Source organism: Balaenoptera ricei, chromosome 16 (genome assembly GCF_028023285.1).
Source record: "Balaenoptera ricei isolate mBalRic1 chromosome 16, mBalRic1.hap2, whole genome shotgun sequence".
Lineage (NCBI taxonomy): Eukaryota > Metazoa > Chordata > Mammalia > Artiodactyla > Balaenopteridae > Balaenoptera > Balaenoptera ricei.
In genome coordinates, this window is record NC_082654.1 from 32,802,179 (window position 1) to 32,828,856 (window position 26,678).

A 26,678-nucleotide genomic window follows, 5' to 3' on the forward strand; every position below is an offset into this window, starting at 1 on the left:
AAAAATAAAAAATATATTGGAGTTCTCAGATTTGGTACTTATTCACTTTGTACCCGATTTCCAAAGAAATATGAGGCAGTTCAGACTCGGTGGAGAAAATGTAGTGATTCATTCACATTGTATTTTTGTCTTCATAGAGAGATTTGCCCTAAGAAGGAAGAATAAGTTGAGTTTCATGATCATATTTTACTGACAGAAATACTGGGAAGGATATTTAAATTTTTGTTCTCCAGGAAATTGCTCTTTTGTACTGGTTTGAGATGGAGATGGCTTAGCACAGAGAAGGTTTTAAATCCAAGGGAAGGAGCAATGACTGTTTGGTTGAGATAAAGTTCTGTCATCTGCCGGCGTGCCTCCTGGGGTTGGATTGATCTGTGCGCTCTGCCTATCTGGCATTCGTGTTTGGTAAGATGACTTCTTCCAGTGGTTGAAGGCCCCAGAGGAATAAACAGGCTACTGGAACTTGCAGGTCTGTCCATGGAAGTCCTGGCCTCTTTCTGGGCTCCTAGGAAAGCAGGAGAGACACTTCTGCAGAAGAGCCTGAAGGATTGGCCTGACATCCAGAAAGTTCAGGCAAACACTGGTGTTTTGGATACCAGGCAAAGGCAGAGAGAGGACCTGTCCTGGACCCTCTTGTGTGTTGCTGGTGGGAGTGCTAAGCCGCCTAGTCTTTTTAGCCCAGTTGCCAAGCTGTTGGGCACTTTGAAATTGTCTGTACTTTTAGATCCTCTTAAAGGGCCTTGTGTGAAGGCAGGAAGTGTCAGCTGCCTTTTGAAACAACATCCAGGGCAGACAGTCATTTCCCACCTAGCTTTACAAGATGTCAGGAAAGTAGCCCTCTGCTGGGGAAGGGCCCTGGTCAGCTCCTGGCCTCTCCGTGGGCCACACCTGCCTTGTGCAGGCTGGCCTGCTGACTGCAGGCTGGGGGAGTCCCAAGGCAGCCCTAATGGTTTTGGTCACAGTTCCTCAGCCACGTCAGTGTCTCAGAGGGACTCCTAGGCCATGGGCACCAGAACGTTCCAAGGTTCTTAGGAGCAATGTGCCTCCCTGGTCCCACACCAAGTGGACAGTCAGAGTCTCTGGTTGGGGGGGTGGGGGGGCGGGGTTAGGGCTCCTCAGGTGATTCCTTTGTACCCTCTGGACGGAGACCCTCTGTGCCGTCCATCTGCAGTCACGGCCCAGTTCTGCACACTGTGGTTAGTAAATTTGATGCCAGGAGATCCTGGGTTCAAATTTTACGGACTTCAAGCAGTCAGGGAAGGAGGAGGGCGAGGAAGGTCACAGGTGTTGAGTCCCAGCTTCGGGAAGATGTCAGCCTCGTGCTTCCAGTTACTTTTATGATTCTCCCCTGGCCCTGCGTGCTGGGTGCTCTCATGCCCGTGTCTGGGAGGAACTGAGCTGCCAAGAGATCAAGAACCTGCTGAGGATCATGCACTTGGTAGGTGACAGGCCTGACCAGCGTCCTTATTTTTTTTCCAGTAGGATTGTTAATGCCCACTAGAATGTTGAGTGTCTCCTCAAGCGTGGCTGTGTGTAATAGATGTGAGCCACATATGTCATTTAAGATTTTTCTAGTAGCCACACTTAAAAAGGTGAAAAGAAATGAAATTAATTTTAACTATATATTTTTAACCCAGTATATCTAATATATTATTTCAATATATAATCAGTATTTTTAAAAAAATCAGTGAGCTATTTTACGTTTTTTTTCCATACTGCGTCTTCAAAATCCAGTGTGTATGTTCCCCTTACAGTACATCTCAAGTCATACCAGCCACATTGCAAGGGCTCAATGACCACGTGTGGCTAGTGGCCGCCTTACAGGACTGCACAGCTTTGGCATCTCTTGGCCGGAGAGGTGTGTCTTGGCCGACTGCCCAGGGTAGCAAGGGGTCACAGTTTTCTAAATTAATGGTTTCCAAACGCCACAGGATGAATCCGTCCTGGGCAGTCTGCAAGAGTGTCACCTGAGGAACATCGTCTAGAGCCCCAGGTGATTCTCTGTAGCCTGATTGGAAACACTGTTCTAAAACCATTCACTGGGCAGTTCACTGGCGTTCTGTGCCTTGGCCTCACCCCCTTTCAGGGACACTTGCATTCCAAGCACGTTCCTTTTGGGGGGTGGCGATGGTAGTGGTGTGAAGGGAAAGGTCGGGGAAGGCATGCCCTGAGGGCCTTTTCCCTCCCCTGCTAAACAGAACTGCAGTTTCAGTGGAAAAACAAGATCTTGCTTATTTATCTGGATGTGATCATGCATAAGGGGTGGCACCTTCTCTTTTGGTGTCTGAGAGCAGGATCCTGTGTTCTCAGGAAAGGTGAGATGGAAGAACCAAAATATTTAGGGCAGAATGGGATACTGTGTACTTAAGCTGTGTTCTTTTCCAGTGGTTTGGTTTTAAAATTTATTTGCTGACTTAGAGTAAAAAATTTGGTCCTAAAGAGTTGCAGTACAGGGTCCAAACCTCAAATGCCTCAGGCCGAGCAGGTAATATGTGGTGAAGGGTAGGGGATTTCAAATCGAAACTCACAGGAATGTTTTTCACTTTCACAAAAATGTGGCCGTCTCCCTTTTTTCTGGAAATACAAGACCCTCTTGGTCTTTCATTTTCCTACTCTTGGTAGAGCAATATTTCTAAGAGAAAAAGCACTGCAGGCACCATGATAAATAGCAACTGACACTTGGCCTTGGTGTTTCGGGAGAGGAATCTGAGAGCCATGCACGTGTAAGGGGGAACAGCTACTGCCCAGCCCCATCCAACTGTTGGCCTGGAGGCCCAGTGTCACCAGATCTTGCTATTATTAAGGAGAAGCCACAAATCAGAGTATTTAAAAGGTAAAATCTTTGGGGTTTTAAAAGAAGTTTTAACCTTAGAAATACAGACTCCTAGGAATTTGCCCCACCGCCAAAAGATACAGGGTCCTGTTTGTCCTTCCCTCAGCCTCCCCCAGTAGTGGCATCTTACATAACTAGTACAGCATCCAAACCAGGAAATGGGCACTGTTGCAACCTACAGTCCTTATGCAGATTTCACCAGTTTATATATGTACTCGCTTGTGCGTGCGTGTGAGGTACTTCAATTTAGTGTACCTTTTCTGAGTACCACCTATGTGTCAGGTTCTGGGCCAACAGGGATGAGTTAGATTGGACCCCAGTGATCAAGGAACAGTCAGTTAGGGGAACCAGACAGAAGAATGGGACTTCAGAATATATCATGATTGTGGGATAGAGGGCAAAGGCACTGGGCCCAACCACGGGGGCCTTGAGGGGCAAGAAGGAGCTAACAGGTACCGAGGCAACAGAGGGAGTGGCCTGAGCAAAGGTTTTGACTTTAGGCCTGGTGGGGCCACACAGCTGAGCTGGGAGCTGATTGGTGGTGATGGAGGCTGCAGGGGGAAGCTGGGGTATTAGAGATGAGTTGGAAGAGTACCCCCTGTAGGTGGCTCCGAGGCTTCTCCCCCGAGAGTCTCTGCATTTGCTCCTCTCTCTACCTGTAGAGCTGTTTCCCTGTCTCTCGCCATGGCTGGGGTATTCTCACCAGTGACAGCTCAGATCAAATAACATTTCTTAACTGAGGCCAGCCCTGACTACCTAACTTTAGTCCCACCAGCAAAAACTACTTTCAGTCTGTAATTATCTTATTTATCCCATCCAGGGGACAGGAATATTGCCTGACTTGTTTATCGTCAACATTTTCTCGTGCTTGCTTCAGCACGAGAAAATTGGAATGATACAGAGAAGATTAGCATGGCCCCTGCACAAGGATGACACAAATTTGTGAAGTGTCCCCTGTTTGGGGGAGGAATAAATTAGGAGTATAGGATTAACATATATACACTAGTATATATAAAATAGATAACCAACAAGGACCTACTAAATAGCACAGGGAACTATACTCAGTACTTTGTAATAACCTATAAAGGGAAAAGAATCTAAAAAAGAATATATGTATAACTGAATCACTTTGCTGTACACCTGAAACTAACACAAAATGGTGTGTTAGTAAGTCAACTGTACTTCAGTTAAAAAAAAAAAGGAAAAATTTTCTTGGGAGCCCGCAAATCAGAACAGGTATCCTGTGGAGGTATCTTGTTTTAGGACTGGATGGGGAGAAAGGAGGGTACGACCACCTTTGGGAGGAAGAAAAGCATATTCCAGTGGAAGAAAGTATGAAGTCACTGTGAATCATTTAAAGTAGGTGTGCTTTTTTTTTTTTTTTTAAAGGAGATAAAAATCATCTTGCTATTTTTCAACTAATTTTATTCTACTTTAAGAGCTTTGTGTCATTCAGAGAACTTGGAAACTTCATTCTGCCTCCTACTGAATTTGTGGAGTAGGTGGGAGAACTATAAAAAGCTCCCAAAGATCCACTTTCTTCTGCTAATGGGTGGGAAAAGGGGACAGCAGGGCAGTGGGACTAGAGGTGAGCGGTGTTTGGACATAGGAGCCATCTGGGCATTGAGCATCTCGGAAGCTTCAGTACTGTTCAGGTCCTGAGGATATGGCACTGGGTCTGGCCCCGGCCTCAGTGGGATTTGCTGTGAGAAATAGGGAAGTGCTTTCCAAGGTCAAAACAGGAGTGAAGTCATGTTAAAGCATTAAAGGCAGTGTGATTTTAAAAACAGCACAAAAAGGAAAGATAATTATTGTGAGTTGTTTCCTTCCCAAATTGGTCAGCCTCAAGGCCAGTTGGGGATTGATTTTTCTCCCCTGGACTGTCTGGGTTTGTTGATAGAGGAGTTGGAATTTGTGAGGGAGGGGAGTCTCCCATGAGCTTGGGAAGAAAGTTGGGCCTTGGACTCAGAACAAGGAGAGAGGGGCCAAGTCTGAGAGGCAGGAGAGCAGGTAGGTAAGGTCGAGTTACCTTCAGCAGACATTCCTATGTGCCAGGCTTTGGGGGGTGGAAGGGTGTGCGGAGGGGGCAGAGCCAGGAACTAGGTGAGTGCCATGGGCAGGATGCATCAAGGTCGCGTAGTTAGGTGGAGCTAGGGCACACACAAAGTAGCAGGGGTTGGGGCAGGGAATGAAACCAGAATTCCAGGCAATGGTCAGGGACCCAAAAGTTTCTAGGAGCTGAAGAGTAATAGGAAACAGCTCTGGCATCAAGCAGTCCCAGAAATTTGAAGCTATGTCATGTCATGCCTCATAACTAGAATTATCAGATTCCCAGTGAGATAGAAACCAGGCAGAGTACGGGTGCTTTGAACATTAGGTTGAGCGTTAGTGTCAGACCCTGGTTAGGGTCCACTAGGAACCTCAGATTACACATCTTGACTCTTTTCTTCTCTCCTCATCACCTGGTAGACTTTTCCGTGCTGACTTTGGCCTTTGCGGGTGAACTTGACCTTGGGAGTCCAACTGGGTTAGTGCTTTACCAGTACTAGACTAGCCTTCTGAGCAGGGTCCTTCCTAGTCCACTAAATTAGTGGACTAATTAGTGGATGCTTAGATTCCAGAGGCCAGTGGCAAGACTGAGTAGTTAGGGAATGGGTTGACTTGGTCATCTTTTAGCTGGAAGGTATGAAATTTGGGGTATATTTTGAAGGAACCTAGAGGATTTGAAGTCACTATTGGGATACAGTGATCGTAAGTCAAGCAAACAAAAGAGGTTAAACAACAACAACAAAAAGACAAAACAAATGTTGACATGGTCCTTGTCCATATGTATAGGTTAGTGGGAAAACAATGTAAAAATAAGTGATTTGTGCTCTGAAGGAGAGATACATGGTAGTTAGGAAAACATGTATCCAGAGAGGCTCCCATTGGTCCAGAGCTGGTTGGATTGTTGGATTGATGTTGAGTAGGAATGAAGGTGGCTAAGGTGACTTTCACAACATCCAGGATTGTTCTGTGTTCTTGGGATAGGCTAGAGATGGGGATGTAGATGAGGAAGGTGATGGTTCAGGGTGTTTGGCAGGGCCTTGAACAACTCTTGTGACATCTTTTGGAGGGTTGGGTCAGAGAATGGTCTTGTTTTAGGCAAGGATATAATGGTACTGCAAGAAATATTGGATTGCTTTTCTCCCCAGAAGGGATAAATTAGTATCTTGTGCTTTTCCTAGACTTCCTGCCTCACCTGTGCTCTTCCAAATTTGCATTATGGCTGAAGTGGAGGGCCCTTAGGTTGAAGGGGATGCTTGAGTGTCTCCTTGTTCTCGTGAAGGATACTGTGGATTGCTGCTGGGCCTTGCAGTCAGGAAGGCTGACCTTGGTCAGCCATGGGTTTCTCTGGTGCTGGACTGTCTGAAGGTCACCTAGTAGCATCTGGTGATGTCGGGGAAGAGATCTCTGGAGGCTGGCCCATTCAGGGAACTGACTTACTCTGATCTGTCATCCTTGTGGTTCACAGCATTTACTTTGCCATTCTTTGCTTGAGGTTGCTCAGGTCGTTTCTTGACCACAAGTGGAAATCTGGGAAGAGAAGTGCTCGGCTGGCTTGGCAGGTTTCCAGGCATTGCATTGATCTGCAGTGTCCTGCTCTTTCTTTGGTGGGCAGTAAGGATCTGATCAGAGTGCTGTGTGCCTTGGAGCTGTTCCTCAAAGGCCACCTTGGTGACCAGATGCTCCCCGACCCTTTGCTCTGCCAGGGTGAGCCTACACAGGGATACAAGGGCTCAGATCTGCTGAGACTGGACAACTCCAGTAGATCATCTGGAGGCCCCGGCATTGGGTCATGATATTTAGCGACAAGGGCAGAGAGGGAGGCTGGCTTCACTTACCCAGTTGCCATCCTGGCTGCTGGCCTTCTATTTTTATTTAAAATAAAAAGGAGTAAAGTGATGGTTGTGACGGTGTGATTTAGGGAGTGGGTAAACATACTAAGGATGTACAACTCCCCCAAAGCCTGGATCCTTGAATCCTGCTGGCAAGATGCTGAACTAATAACGTTGAGATCGTTCTAGAGGGTGAAAGAGTGTTCTGGAAAAGGGTGAAAGATACCCTTTTCCAAATGAGTATCAGAGTCTAGGCATCACAATCACCTGAATAGTTCCTGTGCCTCCAAACCAGAAATTCAGATTTAATGGGTCTGAGGCCCAAGAAACTGTTCTAGTTTTCTAGGTGATTCTAATTTTCAGCCAGATTTGGGAACCTGCCCACCAGTTAAGATCCAGGGATGCTTCCTTATTTTCTCGAACGGACCTTGACCCTGAACCCTAACCATGGCCACATATTTGGTCTTCACTCCTCTTTATGCCCCTTTCCTAACGCTTGTCTTTCAGAGATGCTGCCCCTTGGCTTTGCCTCAGCCTAGATCAGGGCTGGCCGCTCCTCCCTTTTTAGTCCATGAAGAAAAGGGGAGCTCCACCTGGGCGTTTTGATGGGCAGATATTCTGGAACATTTTCTCACAAAACTTGCTGCTTTGAGGCTCGACCGCATAGTAGATTCTGTCTGTAGAAATCCAGATCCTGAGATGGAGGCAAGACCGTCCTGTGATGGCACAGGAAAAAAATCTGTTTACTGTCTTCTTAGACATCATGGAAGTTCTGGAAATACTAGAAGGCTCAGTGTTTCTACCCCCATGTTTCTTGGGTCCTGCAGACTCTGGCACAGTATTTGTTGCCCTGAGGATGTGAAAGGTGGACATTGCCAGGCAGCAGGGCTGAATTGGTGGCTTTTTTTTTTTTTTTTTTTTTTTTAAACAGTTCAGGTCTTTTATTTTCTTTACACCTGTCATGCCATGAATTCATAGGGAGTGGGTTCCAACAGTTCAGGCTCCTTTCCATTGGTTCTCACGAAGTGTGCTTCTCTGGGTAGAGCAGGCTGGCGCTTCAGCTGAACCCAAGTACTTTTCTCTTTGGCTTCCTTCTTTTTCTGATCATTTTCCTTCACCCGTTTCAGGAAGCTATCTCGGCTCTTAGGGTGCTTAATATGCTCGATACGCACATTAATTCTCTTGGCAAGAATCTTGCCCTTGTTTGTTTACAAGAATGCCAACAGCATGCTGGCTAACATTGTAGACTCTTCCAGTTTTGCCATGGGGACACTTGTGGGGCGTTCCTTTTTGAACAGTGCCCATTCCCTTGATAACTACAATATCACCTTTCTTGTAGATTCGCATGTATGAGGCCAAAGGAACAACTCCATGTTTTCTAAAAGGCCTAGAGAACGTGTAGCGGGTGCCGCTCCTCTTTCCCTTTGTGTTGGTCATTTTGGCGAATTACTGGAAGATGGTGGTTCTGACACAAAGGCTTGGTGGCATTGTTGATATGGGCACTTGGCAAGATCAACTTCCATGGGTGCACGTGTGGGGCTTGTGCATCAAGTCTCGGCAGATGTTGTGTCAGGTGGCATAAGGTGGGGGGTTTTAAGACCCATAAGGTGATACAAAATCTGGACAAGACTCAATCGGAGGGAGGGGCTGTTCATATTTTTCGCTTTTACCCACACTGTCCCTGTCATTCCCTCCTTCCCTCAGTTCACCCCCCGACTGCTCCACTCCCATCCCTGCTGTAGGCTTCCCTCAGGCCTCTGTCCGTGCTGGGAAGCATCTCTTCACCTCAGCTGCACTAGGAACCCCTGCTTAGGGCTCCCACAGCACCTGTGCCTACCCAGATCTTTACGTTTACCCATTGTTTTAGAAGTCTTTGAGTGTCTGGATCTTTTACCCAGACAGAGCCACTTAGGGGACTGGGTGTGTTCATCTTTGTGTATCCATCACCTCGTGCACTGCCTGGCATGTAATAGGGTTCAGTAAATATCTGCTGAGTGAATGAATCAACACATGCTTTGAGGGGACGATATAAATAACTCCCTCCATGACCTTATCGTTGAACATTGTTCATTTATTACGGTGTTGGTACCTATACATAAGCTTATTGATAGCCTTGTATTCAAGATGCATATTAAAGGACATTTTTCTAGCATAAGGAGTGTTTCAGACAGTTTGGAACGTTAACTGAGCACTTTTGAAGTAGCGGATTTATGGTATTTGTGAGAACTACTTTTGTGCTTAAAGCAGTAACGTTTTATTGAAAATGTCACATTAGGAAACAAGCCCTTAGGGAACCTGTTATAACTTACTCTTATATTCTTGGGCAGATGAAGGTATGGCAAGCATTTTACTACAGAGTGGGTTGGATACTTCAACTGTAGTTCCTTGAATTGAGTACCTAGCTTTGAGGGAAACACATACATATGTGTGTGTGTGTGTGTGTGTGTGTGTGTGTGTATACACACATAAAATTTGCTTTTTGCTTTGTAATATAAGATTACTGTGCAATGGGTCATAGCAAAAGAGTCCTGGATTGGACCTAGTGTCTAAAGGCAGAGCAAGTTCTAACTGTGGGAGTGGGTAAGTTAGTTTTCTGCTTACACTTGTATGAAATGGGAGTGTTGTTCTTGTTCAGGGGTTGCAAATGTCTACAGGACTGAGGTTGCTAACTTAAGTTGCTCTATGTGCTATACCATCCTTTTTCCTCTTAGAACTCAGCCCCTTTTTTGTGTTCCTACTTTTGTTAGAATCAGAGGTAGAAGGAAATATTTCTGTACCCCGAACAAAATAACGCAAGGACAATGATCATCACAGCTTTTCTCTGTGACGATAGGGAGTGGTAGCGACTGTGGTGTATTGGAATAGCCAAGCCTGCCTGTGAAGGGCAGCTGCTACTTAGCACCAGCTGATCATTTCCAGACATGAACATGGGCTATTTTGACAGATCCTCTTTTTTTTTTTTTTTAAAGAGAAGCCCGAAGTCTGGGTTTTTATGTGACATCTCTGATTTTTAAGTTTTGGCTCAAATTTCTAGGCGTATCCTGCAGATTAATATAATATCTCTGTAGGCTAGATGTGACCCACTTGACATCTATTATAAATGATCTCTAGAGCTTCTTTCTGTCCAAGATCCATTGATTCTAATGGGGACCATTTCAACCAGGGAACTGAAGATTCTGCTTCTACTAGGTGAAGTCAGGGTAAGAAGGAAGTGGGGCTGGAAGATGAGGAGGGAGGCTTTGAGTCTAAACAGGGTGCCTGGCAATTGGTATTTGGATGGCCTCCTTGGAGAGAGGCCACAGGATGCCCTATTCACAGCGGATGCCTTGTATGTTTGTCATTGCAGGAGTGGCATTTATTGGAAGAGTTTGTGAGACCTTCTCTCTGCCCACAGCTCCAGGACCAATGCGTCTTTCCAGCACCTTAAACCACTGGTGAATATGTATGTGTGTGTGTTTTTTTTCCTGCTGCTGCGGTGAAGGGACATGTTTTCAGTGGACTGTAGAACGTGATTTTCAGAGAACCACACTGTCCTTTCTATTAGAGAAGGAAGGACACTGGGATGGGCCTAGGCATATCTGGGTTCTGGTACCTACTTCGTTCTGCTTATTGTGGGATCTTAGGTGCATTGTTTGGCTTCGCTGGGCCCCCAGACAGAGAAATGAATCCTGCCCTGCTGAAAAGTTATATGAGAATGCTTCCAAGGGAATAAAATGCTGAGCAAATACAGAGTAATCCTATCTGACTCTGAGATGTAGAGCTGGGCAATTCTGTGCTAACAAATTGAGATGTGAATACGTAGGTTGGAAACATGGGTTTTAAATACCGATTTTGAGTCCTCCAGAGTGGTTCTTCAAGAGATTTTCATTTTCCTTTTTTTCCTTCCTACCACTCCAGCTACCATTTTTTAGAAAGATAAATTAACTATGTTTCACAATTACCTTCATTTTTATTTGCGATCAGATAATTTCACAGTTAACAAATGTTCTTCCTTTTTCCCCCCTGAAAGAAACTTAATTACTCATCATAGCAGGTAAATGTCTTGCATCTGTGGCAGTTGAAAGAGGCAAAAATATGTCTTTAACACCAGTGTGTTCCAGTGCTGGCAGCACTTTGAGGCGTGCTAGCTAGTTGATGGTGAAGGTCTCACGTGAGTACTGAGGGCAGGACACTGAGCCAGGGAGGCAGTATGACCCGTGCGTCTCGAGTCCAGCCGCCCTTTGTTGAGAGAAGCTGGCTGGCTTGCTGCTGACTGCCTGGTCCACTCCCAACGCGTGGACCAGGTGCTTTTACGACCCAGTGAGATGCATACCCGTGGCATGGCCACCTGGGGAGCTTGCAGGGTGCCTTGGTGGGGCAGAAAGGAAGGACAGTTAGTCAGGCCCAGGGTTAGGGACCCAACTCAGGTATGGGAGGCTGACTGTCCCCATTGCTGTGCCTAAAGGGACACAGTGGACATTCTGGGTCCCTCAGTCAGAGACCCATCTGTTAGGAAGAACTCTGTGGTGGGAGTCATCAGGGAAGCAGATGGTCTCAGGCGGATGGGATGCTTCAGCCATTTGGTAAATATGTATGAATGCCTACTCTGTGCCAAGGCACTGCTCTGGGCACTGGGGACCCGGTGGTCACAGACAGACTGGAGCTTAGATTCGAGTGGGGTGACAAGCAAGAATGTGACCTCCGTGAGGGCAGGGATCTTTGCTTATTCACTGCTGTCTTCTCAGCTCCTAGAAGAGCACCTTGCACATAAACATGGTGAGTGCTCACTAAATATTGTTTTGTGAATGAAGGAAATAACTAAGTAGATAATATAATTTCAGGTGATAATAAGTGCTATAAAAAGAGTGAGGGGTTCTTTTTGAAAGAGGTCTGAGAAGGTCTGTGTGGGGGGGGCTAGAAATTTTGTGCAGAGATCTGGATGGAGTGCAGGAATCTGGGGGGAAGTGGTTAGCGGAGGGAACAGCAACCAAAAAGAAAGGCCTTGGTGTAGGCTGAGCTTGGCGTGATAGAGGGACAAGGAAGGCAGCCAGTTTGGCTGGCCTTGAATGGGGGGTTGTTATGGGGAGAGTGATATGAAATGAGATCAGTGGTAGGTGGGAGCCAGATCTTGTAGGTATGATAAGGAGTTTAGATTTACTCCAAAACCCAGAGTGTGATTGGATACCTTTTGAGAAGTTTGAGTAGAATAGTGATATGATCTTCTTTGAGCTTTAAAATTATTTCTCTGGATCCTGAATGGAGAATAGACTTTGGGGGCAAGAATAGAATCCTTGTGACCTGTAGGAGGCCCTTCTGGCCTAGGCGAGAGATAAGGGCGTGGCTTGGATTAGCGTGGTGGTTATAAAATGATGTGAACTGGTCAAGCTCGGGGTATATTTTGAAGGCAGAGCCTGCTGAGTTGGGTGTGTGGTTTGAGCAAAAATAAAAGCCAAGAATAAGCCCAGTGTTTTTGGCTGGGTGAATATAATGATGCTATTTACTGAGATGGGGACCAAAGAGGGAGGTTTGGGGAGGAACCTGCGAGTTCCGTTTGGGCATATGAAGTTTGAGATGCCCGTTCGATTTTCTTAGAGAGATTTAGAGTTGGCTGGAGCTGGAAATGGTACCTTTGAGTGTCATCAGCATGTAGATGGTATTTGAAGCTATGAGACTGGATGCGATCACTCAGGGAGAGAAGGGAGGAATAGGTAGGATTTGGACATAGAAAAGAAAAGCAAAGAGTGGATTTTCCATATAAAATCCCTACTAAGAAGTAAACAAAGACACACGCTAATGAATAAGGGATAATTTCATGTAATGTAAATATAAATTATTCAAGTGAGATGATATGACAGTAGTAATAAAGCCTCACCTTATGTTTAAAAAAAAAAAAAATACTGTGACTCCCCCAAATCAAGAAAATTAGTTTTAGAATTGCATGATTTAAAATCTGGCCAGCTGAGTGAATTATAAACTGCATTTATGCATTTGGCACATGGCTGTCTTTGGCTGGCAAGCAGGAGGATCCAGCATCCTTTGCCAATAATAGCCTGTAAGCTACTCTGTTCTTTATATGCACTAGAACTTCTACCAGCCATTTTGATGAAGTTTAATTCACTGTTAATACGTTTCAGATTTTTTTCATTCTATGATCATATTCAAAAGTTCATTAAATGAAGGTTCACTGAGTGGAAAGCAATGCCCGAAAATCAGTAATTTTGCGGTGAAAGTTGTGATGTAATTTTATGAGAAGGCCAAACAGGCACCGTGATTTGCAGGACCACAATTTAGGAGACATTTTGGATATCTTTGAAGTACCAAAGGTAAATGCTACAAGATAACAAAGCTGCAAAAATAGACCTGATGATGGTTGAAGTGATGGTTGTCGTAGACATATGTGTTTCAGGACCACCCATACCCCTTAACCGTCATCCATTGATATGAGAAAATCATATTTTGAACATACACACTTTCATCTATTTGTGGGCGTCTGGCACAAAATACAGCTCTCCTGTATTGGTTTTGTCCAATTCCCAGAGAAACTGCCCCACTGAGCTTCCAGCATATTCTCGCTGGGCTCCTTGGTTTTTCCGTTTTCAGGTTACCTGGGAAGTCTCTTTAGTCTGGGTATCTGCAGCCCCCGTAGACACTTTTGTCCCCTTCCCACAGTTACCACCTCAACGCCTGCCGGCCTCCTCCCTCTTGCCGGGCTTCGGGCTTCGGGGCCCACCGTCTCTGACTGCCCTGGGAGCCTCAGGTTAGCCTCTCCAAAGGTTTTTGAATATCCTCAAGATTCTCTTCTTTGTAAACATTTCCACTTTTTCTCCAGGCTTGTGTTTTTTGTTTTGTTTTGTTTTTTTCTTCAGGCCTTTTGTGGAAATGACAAAAGAACGGGAAACCAGTGCAGCTGTTGAGGGCAGTGGGACAAGCAGCATTTATAAAATGTGCTGTTTCAAGTTGCCTGGGCCACGGGCAGCCCCAACTTGCTTTTCCATGTATCTCAAGACCCTTGTGTTTCGGTGAAAATATTCTCAGTGACACTTCTGGAGCATCTAATCTCTGGAAAATGAACACTGATTGTGTAGCATTCTATGTCTGAAAGCATTAATTTATGGCAAAGTGAAGGTTTCAGTGGAATGTTCATGACGATTGACACCAACCCTAGTTTCCTTTGTCATCTTTTCTCAGAGTGGAACCTAAATAAGATTAAAAAAGAATGAAACTGACTGGCAGTCATGGTAGGGAGGATTTCTCCTGTTTCCTTTTTAGTAAGTGATTTCAGGAATGAGAAAAAGAAAAAATTTGCTACCTTCCCATGCCCCTGGAGACTTAAGGGTGGTGGAGTTTTTTTTTTTTAATTTTTGAATTTTATTTTATTTTTTTATATAGCAGGTTCTTATTAGTTATCCATTTTATACATATTAGTGTATATATGTCAATCCCAATCTCCCAATTCATCACAAGGGGTGGTGGGACTTTTTAAAAAATGGTAGAATCTGCCTTAAGTTTAAAAAACAAAAAAGGCCAGGTATGCAGAATAGTGCTTCATTGCTCCTGTGCATGTGGACCATCTCAGGAGGAGCTGCTGGAGATAAGTAACCTTGGGGGGCAGGCGGGGGGGGAGTGGTATAGGAAGAAAACTTACTTTTCACTCTATACCATTTTGTCCTTCTAACTTTTTTTGTATCATGTTTATGTATTACCTTTAAAAAGGATAATAGTGCCCCTTCTAGGTGTAATAAATGATCTAGAAAAATTTAAAGTTCCTTCACTACTTGGTTTTATTGTTACTATTGCTCATCGTGTATGTCAACCAAGGTCATTGCCTGTTCAGTCTCCATTGCCTTTATTTGTTCTGAGGCTTCATGTACATCAGCAACTTGGGACTAGGCTTTGGTAAGAAATGTTCCTTTACTTTTCTAGGTTCTTCTGGCTGGTCTAAGAATTAAATTGACATGAGACAGATTAACAGGAGAAAACCAAACAGAAGTAAACAACATGTATACATGGTAGAGTCCCAGGAAAACTGAGTAACTCCCCCAAGTGACCAACTCCCTCGCTTTCAATACCATCCTCAGCTAAAGATAAAAGAGGATGTGCGTCAGTTATGGGAGGTGACCAGGAAAAGCACTGTAAGCTAGGGTAAGGTTGTTATGTAGATTAGTCGTCATCTTCTCCATTGATGAGGGTTTCTAGAGATCAGATCATCCTCCTCTTCCTGGCATAGCCATGGAGACACCCTTACAAATGAAGATTTCCCTGATAAATGTTTCTTCCAAAAGGGTAACTATTATTTGGTTTTCAGAATTTTTCCCATGTCTGCTATTTCTTAGAAAGTGTAACCAGTTTAAAATAATATGTCAAAGAGGCATGTTTTGGGGTGGCAAATTCTGTTCTCCTACAGCCTCTTTAACTTGAGTTTCTCATTTTTGCGTGTTACGGAAATGTCAATCAGGCCAATTTCATTCCCCCTTCCCTTCTTTCAAAAAGGATTTAAGGCTGTTTCTGGCCAACATTTTATTCAGCTACTTTAGGCAAATGTGGATTCAAATGAGGTGTAGTTGGCATGAGCTGAGCCACAAATTATGTCTGTTTCAACTGGCCATCTCCCTGCTGCCCTTTAGAGCAAAGTCTTGTTGCACTGTGGAGCAGGACATGGGCTTTGGAATCCGTTGTGGTTAATAGTTCCTAACCCCAGAGTTCAGTCAAATTAAAATGATCATCCCAAATTCATTTTCCTTATCTTAAGAATCTCAGTTACTGTCAGAAAATGTTCAAAATGGAATTTGCATAAAGTGAAGGCTAGAATTCAATGTCTAGAACCAATGTGCTGGTCACCACACTGTTTGGAGTGTGTGCTGTTTGGGTGTCAGTTTCTACAGGGCTCATTGTGTAAAAGTATCTCCCTGGGCTGCCATATTGGTTTGTGTTACCAGAGGTTCTATAACGTTTCTTTCTGGCCAACATTTTTGTGTTCTACAAAGACATGACATCCGTTCCATGCAGCACCGACATTTCTTATTATTTGATGTTTCTCCAAGAGATTTACACATTTGATTTTATACTCCTAAAACAAACAGGAAGCTGTATCACATTTGCCAGCCAACCATGTGTAAAAACAAGATACTTTCTCCTTTTCTATCTAGTCACTACAAAGAGTGAGATACATTTTTTGTTCCACCGCCCCCCAGTTTGGGGAGGTAAATGTTAGACTGTGCTTGGGGATGCCACTAAAACAAGGCGATCAGCAATCATTCTAATTTAGACTAGGCACCACCTGATACCTACTTCACAGCAGTGCCCCTGGTCCTGCAGTCTCCTTATCAACACAGAGGTGACTCACTTTGTTTTCCTCACTCAAAGAGATTTTCTCTGGTCTGCTGATTAAGGCAGTGATTAAATTAAAAACTGGTTCCTGCAGAGGTATGCTTGAAAAAAGTGACTACATTATTTATGCTTGAACTTGCACAATTGAACTTTCACTATTATAATCAGGTGTTGGTTCTTAGACTTTTTGTGGGGGGGCGGGGGGGAGGGTCAAGAAACCCTTTAAGGTGCATATGCACCTACATAATTTGCATAGATAATACTTTTACATTTTCAGGAGGTGACATTCGCCTACCCCGTTATCATGCCTTCTAACTTAGTCACACAAACCATTAGCATACCATTATAAAAGCAGCTGCGTCTGGATAGCTCTGGGTGGCATTTCTGATTAGACAAAATGTTTAGGGAAAATTGCTATGCCTAGGGCAGCCTAACTTCAATAAAATTTGCAACTTCTGGAATTGTCCCAACATAGACTCAAAAGCTGGACATACTCTTATATGAATTGCTATTGTTTTAATAAAAAAGGAAGTAGAGGTACCTTTACCCTTCTTGCTTTCTAACAGCTAATTTCAATTTTTTTTTCTCAAATTTATGTATTCCCCCATCCTCCTTCCTCTTGGGCAAGAGAAAAGTTATTATAGGGGAATATAGGTTTAAAAAAGTATATAGAGATCAACCTTTGTTTTCCAATAAATTTGTGTTTCTAGATGAATTTGCTCCCTGAATTAATCATGTTTATAGCATTTTGTCCTTCAAACTAGCTGCCCATAAAACACCAGTGTTTTAAAAGTTTTTGAAGTAAGTGGCCAGAATTTTCGAAGTCGGGAAGTTTCACATGATTTGATTTCTAGCTGCTCTTGAGAATTAGAATATCTAGCAGTGTTGGGCCATATTCTTGCATGGAATAGCGTGGCCTGGAGTGGAACAGCCCTGAATCCCATCGTGTGGGAGTATATGAGTACCAATTTGCTGCATTTCCACACCATCATTTGTTATCTGGTTGGCCCTCTCGGCCTATTGGTTTTGTAACCCCTGGCTTTCAGTATCAGTTTAAAATCTTATCTTGACAAATCAAGGGATCTTGAGGTTCAGCAAAACATCATTTTGGTATCCCCCCTCTTTTTTAAAATTATTTATTTATTTATTTATTTATTTATTTATGGCTGTGTTGGGTCTTCGTTTCTGTGCGAGGGCTTTCTCTAGTTGCAGCAAGTGGGGGCCACTCTTCATCGCGGTGCGCGGGCCTCTCACTATCGCGGCCTCTCTCGTTGTGGAGCACAGGCTCCAGACGCGCAGGCTCAGTAGTTGTGGCTCATGGGCCTAGTTGCTCCGGGGCCTGTGGGATCTTCCCAGACCAGGGCTCGAACCCGTGTCCCCTGCATTGGCAGGCAGATTCTCAACCACTGTGCCACCAGGGCAGCCCCCCCCCCCTTTTTAAGATAAATTCATTTATTTTTGGCTGCGTTGGGTCTTCGTTGCTGCGCACGGGCGTTCTCTAGCTGTGGCGAGCGGTGGCTACTCTTTGTTGCGGTCTGCGGGCTTCTCATTGCAATGGCTTCTTGTTGTGGAGCACGGGCTCTAGGCACACGGGCTTAGTTGCTCCGCGGCATGTGGGATCTTCCCAGACCAGGGCTCGTACCCGTGTCCCCTGCATTGGCAGGCAGATTCTTAACCACTGCACCACCAGGGAAGCCCATTGGTATCCCCCTTTTAAAATAATGGAAACTACATTTAAAATGATAGAAAAACAGTTGGCTGTGGAGTGAAACAATTTTTTTTCCTTAAAGAGATTTGTGCATTTTTAAACAAGAGGGGAAGGAAAGAAAGCAGTAATGTAATTTGTTTAGTATTCTTTACAGTTATTGTATCATTATATTAGTTTTGAAACATATCGTGTACTCTGTGTAATGTGGTTTGCTCATAAAATTACCATGTTGGAAACATTTATACAAATCTACTAATCACATTTGCTCTTAAATTGTTCCAGTTTTTTTTTCTTCTTCTTCTTCTTTCATACAAAACTAAACTACTGAACTTGAAGGAGCTTGAACATTTCTTAATCTCCCTTTTTACAGTAAGCAGACAAAAATATAAAACTGGATGACAGAAGCCACTGATGTTTTAGTGAAGCAGAATTATTAGGTTTTTGGGCCCTGGTACCTTCCAAAGTATTCAGTAGATTATAGGCAAGGAGCTTCATACAAACAAAAAGCAACAAACCATCCTAAAACTTTAATAACCGTGTGAATTTAATCTAAATCATTCCCCTTTTACGAGCTATTGTGATCAGTTTGATTCTAATAACACCCTTTTCCTCCTAAAATCATTCTTGTAAACTTCCGAAAACTAAATGCTAGCCAGAATGGAGACAGCCTCTTGATCCTTTTTCATTTTTAGCTGCTTGGCTTTAGGGTGAAAGATCATCGCAGACTCTTGGTTTGCTGGACTGACTAAAGAGGAGACGGGAGCTCTCACTCTGACCACCTGCTGGGCCCTGACTTGCCACCTACCCTAGGACAACCCACCCTCCTTGGGCTTTGTTTGTTTGTTATATAGAATGAGATCATGTTTGGGTTTCACTCAAACTCTTAACAGTCAAGAATTCTGTTCTGTCACATGCCCCGCCCACTCAGAGCTGTGCATGAGTTCTGGGAAACTTTGGGGTACCGACTACGTAACCAGTTCTGTGGGGCTGGAAGAGCAGCATCTCAATGGGAAACCGCTAGGTGGCATTTCGGGGGGCTCCAAGGAGCTCCGATTCTTTATGTCTCAGTGCAGAAAGAATTCAGCGAGAGGCAAAGTGGTAGATAAGAAGTGATTTATTAGAATTAGGATGCTTGTGAGGTTTACAAGAGGGTGGACAAGAGGGTGCTGTGCCCCATAGAACTTAGTGGGCTACAGTTTTATAATCAAAGGAAAAGTGGGGAGGGGGAAAAGACCACCTTCTTCCTCATTCTTGAGTAGACGTCATGCTTCCATCATCAGCTCCTCCTCCAGGTTGGGCAGGGGAGTTTTCTTGTCTCTATATGGTCAAGCTCAGACTGTCATGGCACTGTGGAAAAATTATTTCAGGTCTCAGTACAATGAGGGTCTTTCACTTTGAAATGTCACCTTCCATAAATTATTGTTTTTTATGTGTGCAGCGAACATGTCCTAGGGGTCATTAACTTACTGAGCTCACTGGGCAGGATGTGGGTCTCATGCCACCATTGTTTTATTGTTTGGGGGCATGTCTTGTGCTTCAGTTGCATGGTTTTATTGCTAAGCAAGCCTGCTTGGTTTTGTGGTTAAGCAAACCTGCTTTCTTGAGTGATCATTAACTTACAGGGGTCTCCCATGTTTTTTTCTACTTACAATCCCCTAGTGGGATTAGCTTTTTTTAAAAAATATTTTGCAGCACATGGGATCTTCGTTGCGGCATGTGGGATCTTTTAGTTGCAGCATGCATGTGGGATCTAGTTCCCTGATCAGGGATAGCACCGGGCCCCCTGCATTGGAGTCTTAACCACTGGACTACTAGGGAAGTCCTGGGGTTAACTATTTAATCACCTACTTTGTTCCTTTACTCTGTCCCTATAAAATGGAGGAGGGTTCCTAATGCCGTTTCTTCCTCGTAGTTACATGGAATAAACACGAGAGAACTAAGTGTAAGGAGTTGTGTACTCAGGAGCTCATGGCATTGCCCTGAGCTTGCAGCACTGTGGGAAGGCTCTCTAGCTTTGTTTAGTAGATGGTGTGGAGGTGATCTGGGCAGAGGTATTTATCTTCCTGGCATTCTATAGCATATTTCCGTTGCTCGGTACTCCCAGTCTATAAGCTGACCCCTGTTCACTGGTCAGACTACCCAACACTCGAATTTATCAATCTTAGGTGATACTTTTCCTTTATTTCTTGGTATCAGGTCCAACACCAGTTGCAGACCGTCTCTTGTCCATTATGAGTCAAAATTGTTGACCAGAGCAAAAAATAAATAAAATGGCAGACAGAGAAGTGCTGGCAGAGTAAACAATACACGTTGTAGAACATGTCACCGCAGGGCGGTGCCCTGGGTGTTTTGCTTGGGGCTGTGTCGTCTGAGACTGTGTTGTGCTGCTCTCCTTTGGCTGAGAACTTATACTGGCACCGAGAGCATGGAAAAATAAATAACTACACACACAGTGCAGTATAACATACATGCAATATATGGAACCTATTGAGTATGCATTTTATATTAAATATATTGTGTTTTTAGGAAATTTATTTCAGAAATAAAAGGCACTAAAATGATTCAGTGCTGCTTAGGTTGGCATTAAATGGACTGTGTGTAGAGGAAAAAAGCAGGGACCAGAGAGCAGGCTCATGAAGGCCTTGCCATTGTGTTATAGAAAAGGCCTATAGAAAGGGTCTTTTTGGCAGAATCCTAGGCTGCATTCTTGATTCACATGCCTGAAGGTACTATGTATTTGCAACTCAGAATCAAAATCTGTTTACCTGTTTCTTCAAAAAACAGTGATGGAGTACCTGATAGTATTTGTGTAATGCCTTTTGGCGTGCAGGGTACATGCCTACACCTCATCCCGCTGAAGTGTGCTGTTTCAGAGCCCAGTCAGATGCATGGGCAACAGCCTGTATGGGTGGATGACTGTGGTTTCTGTTTCTTTTTAATTTGTACTCATGGGCAGAGATCCCCACAGCTTGGCCTGGGCTGTGTAGGAAGGAGCTTGGGACAGGTGGCCAGAAGGATTGCTACAGGAGCGGTGCTTGGACAGGCATTCCCAGGAACGGAGGAGGTGGGGGTCATCTACTGAGCCTGAGCGGGGTAGGTGGGATTGCAGCCGTGGCTCTGAGGCAGATGGAAACTATTTGGAACAGCTGTCATGGGTTGGGCACTAGGGGCCAAACAGGAGTTGAAAGCAAGGCCTACTGAGTGACTGCAAAGAAGCCTGTGTGTAAAACAGGTGTGGCTTGGCCATGTGACTCAGGGAAACAGGGACAGGCTGGGGGGCAGGGGTTGGGTGGTTGCTTGATGGCTGACCCGGTGTTGGCCTAGGGAGATGTTAGGGTGAACAGCAGGGGACTGGGGGGGCCTGGGGGTGCTGACAAGAGCTCTTCTTAGTATGGCTTATAAGGCCCTTTATCTCTGAACTCCTCCCATCGTGTGTGTCCTATTGGGCCATTCCTGTGTGCTTTTGTACATATTATTCCTTCTGCCCTTTCCTATGGCCTAATTATGTAGTTCAGGTGCTGGCCTGGGCATCACTTCTGGGAAGCTGTTCCTGATTGCCCTCTTCCTCTGCTGGGTCAGCTGACCCTTCACCCTGTCCACACACCTCTCCCTCTGTATTGTAGAAGCTTGTTTACAGGCTGCTGGCATACGTGGGTTGGAAGGTTCCTTGAGTGCAAACTGTTCTAGTACCCAGCAGAGCACCTGACATACAGAAGGTGTTCAATAGAAGGGGGCGTGACTGCTTTGCTGCAGCATTTAGTAGTGTAACAGAATGTTAGAACTGGAAGAAAACTATGAGGGCAGCTAGTCCAACTCATTCATTTTACTTTATTATATATATATTCTTTTTCATATTATTTTCCATTATGGTTTATCACAGGATATTGAATATAGTTCCCTGTGCTATACAGTAGGACCTTCCTGTTTGTTCATCCTGTATATACTAGTTTGCATCTGCTCATCCCAAACTCCCAATCCTTCCCTCCCCCCTTGGCAACCACAAGTCTGTTCTCTATGTCTGTGAGTCTGTTTCTGTTTTGTAGATATGTTCATTTGTGTCATATTTTAGATTCCACATATAAGTGATATCATATGATATTTGTCTTTCTCTTTCTGACTTACTTCACTTAGTATGATAATCTCTATGTCCATTCATGTTGCTGGCATTATTTCATTCTTTTTTGTGGCTGAGTACTATTTCTTTGTATATATATACCATATCTTCTTTTTTTTTTAAATCATCTTTATTGGAGTATAATTGCTTTACAATGTTGTGTTAGTTTCTGCCGTATAACAGAATGAATCAGCTATGTGCATACGTATATCCCCATATCCCTTTCCTCATGCATCTCCCTCCCACCCTTACCATATCTTCTTTATCCACTTATGTGCTGATGGACATTTAGGTTGTTTCCATGTCTTGGCTCTTGTAAATCAAATCCTTCATTTTATAGTCCACAGAGAACTAAAACTCAGAGAGGTTGAGTGACTGACCTGATGTCACACAGCTTTGCTCAAGGCAGAGCCTTGAGGAGGAGACTCAGAGTCTCCTCCTCTGACTCCAAATGCCACGTTCTTTTCACTCTACCACAGCGACCTCCAAATTGTCTGTGGATGACTTTTAAGTGTGTGAAGGTGGCGAGCCTCTGCCTCTGCTTAGCGCCTGGGTATAGCCTCCTGTCACTATTCGTAGCAGTCTGTTATCTCATTTTTCTTGTCGAGAGGAAGGCTGCGTCCTGACAGCGCTTTTCCTCTGCGTGGTGCCAGGTTTACAGCGGCTCTTACCTCACTGCTTCCCCTTCCCTTTCCGGGTTTGTCCTAGTTTACCTTTGGGGGTGAGCATCAGCAACTGTTTCTAAGTAAACAGAGGGAATGCAGATTCAGGGCTTGTGGTTTCAAACACTCAGTGCTTTTGCTTTAGCCTCTCCTCTTCTGGCTGCTGTCACTCCTGCTCCTGTCTCCAGATTGTGCTGCCTTAACATGTGCTAAAGACTGGTAGTGCCCAGTGGAAGTTTCCTTCTTGGAGCAAGCAGAACTGAGAGAGCACTGGAAAAAGGGGAGCCATGGGGGAAGAGAAAGTGGACACTTATCTGCACCATTTTGTATCGGTTGGAAAAAAAAAATAACCTCTTGGTTTCCAGACCCATCCCTGGAGTATGGGGTACTAGGTGGAGTGTCTAGAAGTGCTTGTTTGTATATTTTCCATCTCCAAAATGTGTCTCTGAGCTTTTGGACAGTATCTGAGATTTAGAATGTTCTGTTTAGGGTTAAAGTCTCAGCGTGACAGAGGGTGGAGTGTGGCTGGTCCCCTTGCTGCCTGTTCACGGATGATGCAGTTTTGTGAGGTTGGTTCCAGTTCATTGCGGATCGTCTGAACTCTCTACCCGTCACCCTTGGTCCAGAGTACCTCGGGGTCAGTTCCAGGAATGGAAGGTCCACTCATTGAGCACAGGGGATAAGGGGTGACTGGTTTGAACCTTTTGGTTCCTCTGGGAACTAACCAAATAGTACATGATGAAAAAAATGCTCATTTTGGAAAAAGTACTTTGAAGACCAGGATCTTCAAATTCTTCATTACTTTAGGGAATTCAGCAGCACTGCTTCCCTTAAGCACCTCCCCCTCCCCCGCTTTTAAAAGTAAGAACTAGATGCTGTCCAATGCCTCCTTTAGCTCAGAAATCCCGTGGCTTCGGATGAGCCCAGTGTCTTCGGTCTTAGGGGTTTCTGAAGCCACTTTGGACCTTCTTGGCTCCCAGCCACTTGGGAGCCTGTTTCTGATTCTCTCTGGGCTGGTTTTGAGTTCCAGGTATTGAACTGAAAGTACATCAGCCAAGGGTTTGGACTGCGTCAGAAGTATTTTGATTTGCTCTATTCTCTGCTTGGCATGTACTCATTTCCTTCAGGGATGTCCCCTTCCTTGGAATAAATAACTCCCAAGATGCTTGTCTCACTGAACTAAGAAGGCATTCCAACCAGGCGTTTCCATTCAGGGATCTTGGCTTGTCAGTCACAGGTCACTGGGTGAAAAGGATGTCACCCCATTTGAAACGCTCCTGACACCCACTCCTTCCCGACCCACTCCCGCCAGCAGTGGTCCTCATCCTGGCCAGTTTTGAGAGTGACCAGCTTGAGACAGAACCAGCTTTGACAACAGCAGGTGTGGACCAGATACTACTGTCCTTTGTTCAGCATCAACGCGTTCCCTGCTCCTGTGGCCCAGACATGCAAATAGAGCATTCTGAGGCCAGGAGCGCACTTTGCAGCCATTTAAAGAACTTTCCAGGGCTTTCCTGGCTCCAGTCCTCCCCACCCTTTTGGATGACAGGAGTTTTTCCTCCAAGCTCAGATAACCTCTGCCTTCCCTGTGTGCCCTTCTGAGAACTTTGCTTCTCGCCGTCATGTTCTCTCTAATTTTAAGTTGTGACTGGCTCCGTGGGCTGCCTGGCATAATCATACAGGGCTGAGCTGGGGACTCGGGACAGGATTCAGCCACGCTGACCACGCAGAACTTTTATTCCCACCCTGACTCCCCAAGAGACCAGCTCTTCAGAGCCCCCACCCAGGGCTGGGCTGGGCTGGGCTGGATCTACTGATCCCTCTGCCAGGGTTGAATTCTCAAGGAGCATCTGGGCCTCTCCCTGAGCTGAGGCACAAGACCAAGGCCACCCAGCCCCTGGGTCAGAACCAAAGGAAGGGAACGGGTCAGCAAAGAGAATGGGCTGCCTGAGCTTGGAGCAGGACATTTGGGGAAGGGAATAGAAGGGGAGGTTGGAAAGTTTGCTTGCAGTAGCTTTGAGGATTCTAATCCAGGGGGACCCAGGCAGTGGGGCGTTTCACTTTCCTGGAACTGGGTATTGGGAAAGCGCCCTCTGAGGTGCCTATCCTATTTTGGGATGAGTAAGTCAAGGAGCAGCTCTATCCTGGCGCCTGGAGGTGCCTCCCGTTTCCTCATTTTAGACTTGTCATTCCTATAAAGAAAAGCACCTTAACTCCATTATTACAGATTAAGGCTGGATTGAAATTTCTCTCTCTACTATCTACGTAAAAGGATTTATGGAGAAAAATCTCAGTGAGCGATGCTGATTTAGGGGAAAGCCCTTTAAAGGGCCCATCTTAGGCATGTACATTTGCATGCAAACAATGAAGGTGCTAGTTAAAATGATTCTCACATAGTCGTTTTGCTGTGTGGGAACTGCTGCTTGGCAACACTCGTGGCGTAGAAGTGAGTGAACTTGGAAATAATAAAATATTGCTCCTTCCATCCATCTAACCAACAACGTAGTGAGCACCTTCTATTTGCAAGCACCTGTGCTAGAACCAGGGTGGGCGGGGGTGGAAGGCCAACCTAATATTTACCCTCCAGGGTGACGTGAGACTACTGGGAAAGTCCAGCGAGGACCGGGATGAGTTGGTCACCCTGCTTCAGGAGTTGAAAGCTTAGTAGGAATTAACAAAGTACCTACAATGTTCTACCTGTTAGATAGGCCACACCTGTTCATTTTTACAGCTGTCAGCATTCTGCCCTGTAGGGCTTTTTCCCCTCTAGCTTGAGTAGTCTTATTCCCTTTTGAAACTGTATCCCAACATTTAACATATTCCGTGGTCATCTTCATCCTCAGTGGCATCAACTATCACCGGGCACCTGCTGTGGGCGGGGCTCTGAACTCGGTGACTGTGGGTGGGGCTGGCTTAGTATGGAGGTGGTGATTCGAAAACCTTTCAGCTCCTGAGGAAACACCACCACCTCCTTACCTTTTTTTAAAAAGTGTGTTAGAGCACGGTAGTTGCAGAGTAAATATTTGTGGATTGAAGGTTAGTAACTGTGTTTTAGGAATGCAGGGTCCGGGGAATTCCCTGGTGATCCAGTGGGTTAGGACTCTGTGCTTCCACTATAGGGGGCATGGGTTCGACCCCTGGTCAGGGAACTAAGATCCCACATGCCACGCGGCCAAAAAAGCAAAAAGAGTGCAGTGTCCGGAGTGGCACAGACCCCGTTTCAAATCCTGGCTCCCTGCCATGTGCTTGCTTTATGATCTCGGCTTGCTTATGACTTAACCTCTGAGCCTCATTTTCCTCATTTGTGGAATTGGGATTAAGTGAAGGTATTCATGGTAATTATGATGATAGGCTGCATAGTATAGTGTATATAGTAGCACATACTCTGGAGTCAGACTGCCAGGGTTCAAATCCCACCTCCTGGTTGTGTAACCTTGAGCACATTACTGAGCATCTCTCGTCCTTAGTTTTCTTATCCATAAAACGGGGATAATAATAGTACCTGTGTCAGCAGGTTATTAAAAGTAAGAATTGTCCAGCACCTTGTGCCTGGCGTATAGTGTCACATAAATGTTTGCTGAATGTTAAAAACTATAAAACTATTATTTCACTTTGGTTCTTATAGAATTCCTGTGAGGTTAGACAGGGCAAGTATTATTCCCTGTTGCTTATTTGTTGTTGTTGTTATGTTTGAGGGGCAAAAATGAAATTCTGATGGTTTAAAATGGTCTACTGAAGGGAATCTGTTTCGTAAATATCAAAACTGGGACCAGAACCCGTGGTCTTTGCCATAAAAGAACATACAGGTGCATCGATATGTGTTTATCGTGGGCATGCATGAAAATATTATGGCTTTGATATAATCTGGAGACAAGTGAATAGCAGTTGTCCCTCTTCTGCACCCACTGGCCTCACTCAAATGTGCTACAGTTCCCCGGCATACTGCTAAATGATGTTCTCTGTGAATTATAGCATTGAGCTTATACCTTCCAGTAGGGTCCCTGGGACTTATTAAGGTTGCCTGTTTAAACCTCTTGCAGATTCTAATTGCCTTAGTGTTGCCTGCTCTCTGGCTGGACTCCTTTTAGAGATTCTATTGTATTTATGTGCCTGATTTCAGAGCCCCTTAGATGAGCCATTTCATTCAGGAGAAGCCCAGGCTAAATAGGAACACTCC

General features: G+C 44.8%; 1 protein-coding gene and 2 pseudogenes across 50 annotated transcripts in view; 2 read left to right on the plus strand and 1 right to left on the minus strand.

Moving 5' to 3' along the window:
- Positions 1-26,678, plus strand: part of SORBS1 (sorbin and SH3 domain containing 1) — a 238,682-nt gene that overhangs the window by 59,040 nt on the left and 152,964 nt on the right. For 47 of the 50 annotated variants that reach the window (XM_059900779.1, XM_059900787.1, XM_059900790.1 and 44 more), the window contains exon 2: positions 10,058-10,153. The exons of 2 other annotated variants lie outside the window; for them this stretch is intronic. The gene's annotated coding sequence lies outside the window, so the exon portion shown is untranslated. The remainder of the gene's footprint in view (positions 1-10,057; positions 10,154-26,678) is intronic. One more of the 50 variants, XM_059900781.1, reaches the window with a different exon arrangement.
- Positions 3,698-3,795, plus strand: LOC132351351 (U6 spliceosomal RNA; annotated as a pseudogene).
- On the minus strand, positions 7,650-8,158 carry LOC132350609 (large ribosomal subunit protein eL21-like; annotated as a pseudogene).